Genomic DNA, 9,221 nt, shown 5'->3' with positions numbered 1-9,221 from the left:
GTTAAATTGGCATCTAGTCAAATCGGCACCTATTTGACGTCAATTCGTACATAGTGAATATGTTGTTGTGTATTTAGGTAAACAACGAAACCAAAGTGAAATTATGTTGTTGTGTATAAAGGTAAACAACGAAGCCCTTACCCAAGCTGTTGTTTTAACAATTAGACAATTATTAAAAAAAAAATGGAAAACTATGAGTCCCTTTCAATAAATCAAACTTTCATGCCAAATAATAAGCAAATTTAAGGTGGTTTTTTTTTCAGTAAAGTTTAAAAAGCATTAAACAAACAATCCTGTAAAATGCTCAACTGGTTTAAATAATGCATACAAATATCCAATATCTCATGTATTAGTCCAAATAATTATGACGTCTGGCAAGGCTATTTTATTTTTTTTCTGTGACGTCTTCTTACGAAGTTCGTAGGAAGGCTTTCTTAGGAAGGCGTCCCAGAAAAAAATTAACATAGCCTTGCGGTCATAGAAAGGTGTCCCAGAATAAAATTAAAAAAGCCTTGCCAGACGTAATAATTATTTTGACTACTCGTATATATATCATTAAAAATACACCAAAAATGTCATTTAGTTGAGAAAAATAAAACTATACAAAATGTACAATGAACACCCAAAAATGTGAAAGTTAGTATTTAACTCTTTTTGCTTAAATACTGAAAAAAATTCTGGCAACCCCTTACTTATTTTTGTCGAGCCTGCAACTTTTGTTGCAGAAAGCTCGACATAGGGATAGTGATCCGGCGGCGGCTACGGCGGCGGTGTTAGCTAACTTCTTAAAAGCTTTATATTTTAGAAGGTGGAAGAACTGGATGCTTCATACTTTGTATATAGATGCCTCATGTTACGAAGTTTCCGTCAGTCACATGTCCAATGTCCTTGACCTCATTTTCATGGTTCAGTGACCACTTGAAAAAAAAGTTCAAATTTTTTGTAATGTTGAATTCTCTCTTATTATAAGTAATAGGATAACTATATTTGATATGTGCGTACCTTGCAAGGTCCTCATGTCTGTCAGACAGTTTTCACTTGACCTCGACCTCATTTCATGGATCAGTGAACAAGGTTAAGTTTTGGTGGTCAAGTCCATATCTCAGATACTATAAGCAATAGGGCTAATATATTCGGTGTATGGAAGGACTGTAAGGTGTACATGTCCAACTGGCAGGTGTCATCTGACCTTGACCTCATTTTCATGGTTCAGTGGTTATAGTTAGATTTTTATGTTTTGGTCTGTTATTTTCATACTATATGCAATAGGTCTACTATATTTGTTGTATGGAATGATTGTAAGGTGTACATGTCTAGCGGGCAGATGTCATGTGACCTTGACCTCATTTTCATGGTTCAGTGGTCAAAGTTAAGTTTTTGAGTTTTGGTCTTTTTATCTAATACTATATGCCATAGGTCAACTATATTTGGTGTATGGAAATATTTTATGATCTTTATGTCAGTCGCGCAGGTTTTATTTGACCGTGACCTCATTTTCACGGTTCATTGCACAGTGTTAAGTTTTTGTGTTTTGGTCTATTTTTCTTAAACGATAAGTAATAGGTCAACTATATATGTTGTATAGAAGCATTGTTAGCTGTACATGTCTGCCTGGCATGGTTCATCTGACCTTGACCTCATTTTCAAGGTTCATTGGTCTTTGTTTAGTTATCTTGGTTAATGTTAAGTTTATGGTACAGTTGTTATAAAGCTTAGCTTTATACTTAGGACTATCAACATAATATCAATGATTAGTATAGAAGGCGAGACATTTCAGCATGTGCACTCTTGTTACTCTTTTTGCTTAAAATACTGTTAAAATATATATTTAACATGGGTGACAAATTGACTATATCAGGTGTCGATTTAACCAGGTGCTGATTTGTCCAGGTGCCAATTTAACCAGGTGCCGGTTTGACTAGAATTCTTTGACAAATGTTTGAAATTACCTGAGTTTCATTAGACCTTTGATAACAGTAACAAAAAGATTATTTACTTAATATTTTGTGGTATTAGGTCTGTTCGCGCCCAATACACTTTCGCACCTTGCAGGTTCGCACCTCGCACGTTCGCACCCAAGGTCCGTTCGCACTCTACTCATTCGCGCTCAATTTTAATTCAAATTCAAGTTGAATAATTGGAAAATCATGATTGTTGTTTTAAATTGCTTTGGTGTAAATACTGAATGTATTTATAGCTTGGTATGAGTAAAACATTGAAGATTTTAAAGGAAAAACACAAAAGATAATTGTTTTTAACAGCTTGGTCCCTTTGATCTGAAACAACGAAACAATAAAATATAGGAACCAAAATATAGCAATCCACTATTATAACCAAAACATGATAAAATCTATTCAACACACAGAAAAAAACATAGTCAGAATCTCACTTCATTTTGAAAGAAGTCAATGAAACAAAGTTATAGCAATACACTAACCAAAACATGATTAAGAGTTATTCAACACAAAATAAAACGTTGACAAAATACCACTTTAATTAGAAAGGATTATTATTATTTTTAACAATACGCTATCCAAAACATGATTAAGATTTATTCAACACAAATAAAAATGCTGTCTCACTTTATTTTGAGACAATGACAACAATTATACTTATAAGAAAACACTTGCTTACAGAGTTATTAAACACAAAACCAATTAAGATTGGGTGCGAACATTTAGGGTGTGAAAGTGAAAGAGGGCGAACATGAGTGGGCGCGAACGGACCCGGATTCAGACTATGTACCAGTGAGAAATATACAAGCCTTTCTACGGTATTTATTTGTACAATTCAGGTAGTCTTGACCTATTCATTTGTCTTAAAAAAACAGCCAGTTGTCACCTTCACTTCACACACACACATATATACGAATATCAATTATATGCTTACGAGACATGTTGCATTGTTAAACTAATTACGGTATGTGAAAATCAAGACTTGCATAAAAACTATCCCAATATTAGAGACAGTGGCGTCATTTTTCTTCAGAGCTTTCAGCTCTTTGATTATAAATTTTCTGTTTACAAAATTTTGAATTTTTCAAAAAACTAAGGATTTTCTTATCCCAGGCATAGATTACCTTAGCCGTATTTGGCATAACTTTTTGGAATTTTGGATCCTCAATGCTCTTCAACTTTGTACTTGTTTGGCTTTGTAAATATTTTGATATGAGCGTCACTGATGAGTCTTATGTAGACGAAACGCGCGTCTGGCGTACTAAATTATAATCCTGGTACCTTTGATAACTATTTACACCACTGGGTCGATGCCACTGCTGGTGGACGTTTCGTCCCCGAGGGTATCACCAGCCCAGTAGTCAACACTTCGGTGTTGACATGAATATCAATAATGTGGTCATTTTTATAAATTTTCTGTTTACAAAATTTAGAATTTTTCAAAAAACTAAGGATTTTCTTATCCCAGGCATAGATTACCTTAGCCGTATTTGGCATAACTTTTTGGAATTTTGGATCCTCAATGCTCTTCAACTTTGTACTTGTTTGGCTTTGTAAATATTTTGATATGAGCGTCACTGATGAGTCTTATGTAGACGAAACGCGCGTCTGGCGTACTAAATTATAATCCTGGTACCTTTGATAACTATTTCAGGTTTATCAATAATAGGAAAAAGCCTGTGATGACAAAAGGCTGTAATAATACGGGTGTATTCATAAAATGGGCTAAAAAAAGAAATTTTATCACACTCCAGAAAAATAGCATATAATTTACTTATAGGTATCTGACACAGTTTGCATAATACTTGATGTCTGCCATTATTCTTTATTATAGATAACAGATCAGCAAGTGTATAATTTATACGATGTTTAATACGTTGATTACGGTTCTTGCGTTTACCATGAGACCTATTACTTCTAAGTCGTTTATCAACAATATTAATGACATCGATATGAGTTTTAGATATGTTCCCCTGCCCTAATATTTTATCATTTAGACCGAGAGGATAAGCTGTTTGAAGTCTTTTTATCCAAAACAATTCGCGAACTTCGCGTGATTTTTCAAATTGCTTGTGCGATTCTCCTGGTTGTTTTTGAACGGTTTCGAGCGGTTGGAATTTTATATATTTCAGATTATGATTATGCTTATCTAAATGCTGATATACTAAACTTTTGAATTTTTTGGGTCTACGAAAGCGGTAGAGATGTTCTTGATTTATGATTGAAGTTGTTACAATATTAATATGTGTATATACGATTTTCGCCATTTTACTTCCTATGTACATATAAGGATTTCTGATAACGTATTCATGTTAATTAAACATTTAATAAACAGTATTATATAGTTAAAAAAAATTATTAACAATTTTGATAACATGATAATACTGTACCCCTAGTTGAGCAGGATCTGATTGTTCTTCTAGGGAACCTCAGTTCCGCTAAAACCATCAAATTACGTCCGTTGTGTCGTCGTCTGTAAACAGTTTTACCTATTTTACATAAGATAGTACCAATATAAGCTGGTGGAGTATGACATACAAGTCCTTCCAGGGCATTAGTTCAATTTTGATCTCAATTAGCGTCCGTTGTGTTGTTTTGAAAAAAATGCTTATTTTACATTATTCACTTGTATAGCGAGAACTGCTTCTTTTGAGGGCACCTTGGTTCAGTATATAAGGAAACATCTTGTATGTTGAATTTTAAGGTTAAATAACTTGTATCCTACACGCTTTCTTAAGTTTTCGGCCAAATCATGTTGAAAACATGGTGATTTCACCTATTCCGTTTCGCAAATAGTCAAATTTAGGCATGTTTCCTTGGAATTAAACATGATTATATACACATAAGGGAAATGGTTTATTCAAAAGGGACAAAGTCACGTGTACAAACCACATAGATAAAGTATACATAGCTCTGATTTTGATGTAGTGAAACTTGTTGAATAGGAGTTCCTCGTCATTCTGGGGATTTACAGTACAGCTATCATTATAACTTCGCGTCCATTGAGTCGTCTTCTGCTAACAATTTACTTATTTTACAAAAGATAGTGACATTAGTTAAGAATGGTCTGCTCGTCCTTCTCAGTTCACCTATGACGAGCACATGGCGTCCGTTGTGTTGTCGTCTGTTAACAAGTTTACTTATTTCACATGACATAGTATATCTAGTAAAGCAGGATCTGCTCGTCTTTCCAGTGCATTTCAATTCATTTATGATGAACACATGGCGTCCATTTTGTCGTCGTCTGTTAAAATTTTTTACTTATTTCACCTGAGTTAGTACCACAAGTGGAGCAGGAAATGACGAGATGCACGTCCTTTTAGGGCACCTCATGCAGTTCAGTTGTTCTCATCACTATGTATTTAATATAATATATGCCAATCGTGGAGTATAGGAGATGCTAGTTCTTCCAGGGCACCTAAGTTCATCTATGACGAGCAGTTTGGATTCAATGAGTCGTTGTCTGTTACCAATTTACTTATTTTACATGAGATAGTGCCACTTGTAGATCATGAGACGCTCGTCATTCCAAGATACCGCGATTCAGCTCTTATCACTTGACGTCCGTTTAATCATCTATGTATTTAACATAATAAAGTGCCGCTAGTGGAGCAGGCGCTACTCGTTATGACCTTCCAGGGCACCTTAGTTCACCTATTTTCGTCACATGGCGTCTGTTGTATCGTCGTCGTTATTGTGTGAATTCGTGGTATAGTGGTTAAGACCGATGACTACAGTGCTGAAGGTCCCGAGTTCGATTCTCACTCGGGATGCTAAAAAAGTCAGTACAACAGTAGGGTTATTTTCACCCTCTCACAAACATCTCTGGTATCCAGACCGGAGTTTATACTAGGCAGTGTCTGCGCGTACTCACATGCGGGTACGAATATAGTCAAATTGCCGTTTATAGGCTACGCGTACCCACATCCGGTTTTACAATAAAATGCCATCGGATCAGGTATGAAATGTAAACTTTAGTCGTAAATTATCGATAATATTGGGGATTTCGTGTAGAACGAGTGAAGAGTAAAGATGATATTTTCAAATTGTATTTATTAGATAATAAACTAATCCATAATAAACATTGCAAATTAAATGCACACTGGTGGAAAATGAAACTGTACAGTCCCTGTAAAGGAAAAACATGATAAAAATCTATACTATTATAAAATGTAAATGCAAATTTAAAGAATAAAATTTTCCTGAATTTGAAAAATACCTTTTTGAGATTTAAAATAATCTTTTAGTTCAATGTAAAACAGAAACTGAAATTTTAAAATATATCTAACGACTAAAATTAAATCTTGGATCTCTATATAAAAATTGAAGAAGCAAGTAATGATGTCAAATTAAACCAATTTTAAAAGATTCATGTAACCTGGGAACAGTATATCTAACGGTCAATATCTGTTCCCGATGTTACTAAAAGATTTGAAACAAATTTTACATATCCAATAGGATTGTTTTGGTACATATTTCAACCCTGTACATTTCAAATGTTGCCAGTCAAACAATGGAATAAATTAATAGACTCCGAGTTTCTTTTATACAATTGTATAAAAATAATCGACTGATAGTGATAGTTTTGAACAAATTATTCCAATACATTACTTTAAAATGTGTAGTCTATAACTCTCTTCCATTTTAAGAATACTTATATTAACTGAAAAAAACTGTCCACTTACCTAAATATAAATATTTATAAAACTTCTGAGTAGTTTTAATTAATTTATTCACTAATTGCGACAATTTCCATATATATTTTGCGTTTCATTCCTGATCCGATGGTATTTAATTGTAAAACCGGATGTGGGTACGCGTAGCCTACGAACGGCAATTTGACTATTAGTACCTGCATGTGGGTACTCGCAGACACTGCCTTTAAACTAGCTTGGATACTTCGGGGGCCTCGGTAGGTTAAAGTTGTTCCCAGCTTGACCTGGAGATCAATCTACTGAAATCTCTTCGGGTTGTCCGTTCCCGCCGAGAAGCCCGGTGGATCTCTCCGAGTACTTTGGCTTCCTCCACCATAATAACAGACTTCCCGGTGTCCTACATGCTCCCTTCTTCACAAATGTTTAATTTCTTCGTTTATCAATATGATAATAAAAACTACACAATCCCTTTCCCGCAAATGTTTAATTTCTTCATCTATCAATATAATAATAAAAATTATCAATTTATTTCTGCCCGTATATTAAAAATGACTAATTTTTTTTATATTTAATTAAAAAAAAAAGGTTTTCTTGTCGCTAAATAGCTTCTTGTCGCTTCTTGTCGCTAAAATGATTCTTCTTGTCGCTTCTTGACGCTTCTTGTCGCTAATTAGTATGACCCTTGCAGTCAATCAAGGGGTGCGTCTATACTGGCGGAATCTCTACTTACGTTTTACTTATTTTACATGAGCTAGTACCACTGGTTGAGCTACTTGCCCTCTAGGACACAGCAGTTCAACTATGATCATCATTTTGCGTTCGTTATGACGTCATTCATACTAAAGTCCTTTTTCTCTAAAACTAATTATCCAAATTAAACAAAAATGAACAACAACCATCATTGGAGTATAGACCAACTTTGTCTGATAACCTCACTTGCCAACCATCATTGGAGTATAGACCAACTTTGTCTGATAACCTCACTTGCCAACCATCATTGGAGTATGTAATTGACCAACTTTGTCTGATAACCTCACTTGCCAACCATCATGGCTGACACGGCTAAAAATAGAATATTAGGTTAAAGTGCAACCTTTACCTCTAGAAGAAAACCTATAGATAAACAGACTTGGCAGGATTGTTCAGAATGTTAAGATCGACTGACAGTTCATTTACATAAGTTAAATTGACAGACGAATTGTATTTAACCATGGGAAAGATGCAAATCGAATTAGAAAGAATTGGATTGAGAACGGGATATATATATATAAATGGGATAAGTTCGGATGGAACCGACTGAATTTGGACGCTTCTTGAACCATATCTGATTATTGTCATGATTAAATAAATGTTGCATGTGACTATCTCTTAACACTAGTCATCCATTTATCGCCCCCTTCGGAAGAATTATCATCATTTCTTAAGACAATACTCGAAAATAATTGTGTCAATGGAGAGCCGAAAATTCAGTCCCTGGAACCATTGAGTTAGTAGTTCCAAGCGCTAACCATGCACTACACTATAGCTCTCCTTCATTTGTGTATAAATGCTGTTAAGTGAAATGTAAATATTGTACTTGTACTAACTTAGAAATAGATGTATGTATTTCTCAGTTATGATGTTCAGTGTATGTCGTTTGTTTTTGTGGTTCATTAGTGTTTCTCGGTTTTTTTTATATATAGATCTGACCGGTACCGTTGGTTTTTCCGTTTGAATGTTTGTTCCACCAGTAATTTTTAATCCCTTTATAGCTTGGTGTTCGGTGTGAGCATAGACTCCGTGTTGAGGACCGTACCTTGACCTATAATGGTTTGCTTTATTAAATTGTGACTTGGATGGAGAGTTGTCTCATTGGCACTCATACCACATCTTCCTATCAATGTGAATATTTGATCTGCACACGTACAACCTTTCATAAAGTCTTGTAGCGGTCATTTGTACTCGTACATGTGCATGGTTAAGTATAGGAATCAAAAGCGATCGAGTTTGGTAGAGTCGAATATAGGTCAGGTTTGGATTTATTAATAGTGGTAGTAGTCGGTCAATGATCCAGAAGCATTGTTCGAGTAAATCTAGAAAACAGATAAAACACAGATTAATGGCACTGAGCTCAAAGCGATCGGATATAATTATTTATCAAGTACAAATTAAATCAAGCTAATCGAGTACTGACCAGGAAAATATGAAGGACAGAAAGTCACTACACTAAAAAATGTTACGGACAAAAAGACACTGACAAAATAGTCACAATTTAGTTCTGAGATTAGTTTTCTTTGAAAAAGAAAACACTTATTCAATGAACTAAATGGGGAAAGTGTCTATGGGCCACATGCAGATAATGCCCCCGCTTGCAAAAAAAAGTTATAAAGGCCCATAAATCAAGATCGTTAAAAGTGACTCTACCCAAGCAAGTGTGTTCCTGATATGAGTTTTGTGGCAGTAAGCATTTTTAAACTTCATAACATTTGGTTGAGGCAAACTCGAGTTAGAGGAAGGAAACGAAAAATTCAGCAATTCTGCCTATTTGTAAAAGGCATAACTCTAGAACGGTGAAATTAATGAGACCAAAATTCAAACTTGATATGTGTTATGGAATAATAAGCATTGTGTA

The sequence above is a fragment of the Mytilus galloprovincialis genome, chromosome 12 (genome assembly GCF_965363235.1).
Source record: "Mytilus galloprovincialis chromosome 12, xbMytGall1.hap1.1, whole genome shotgun sequence".
NCBI lineage: Eukaryota > Metazoa > Mollusca > Bivalvia > Mytilida > Mytilidae > Mytilus > Mytilus galloprovincialis.
The sequence above is the reverse complement of the archived record's forward strand: the minus strand, read 5'-3'. Positions refer to the sequence as shown.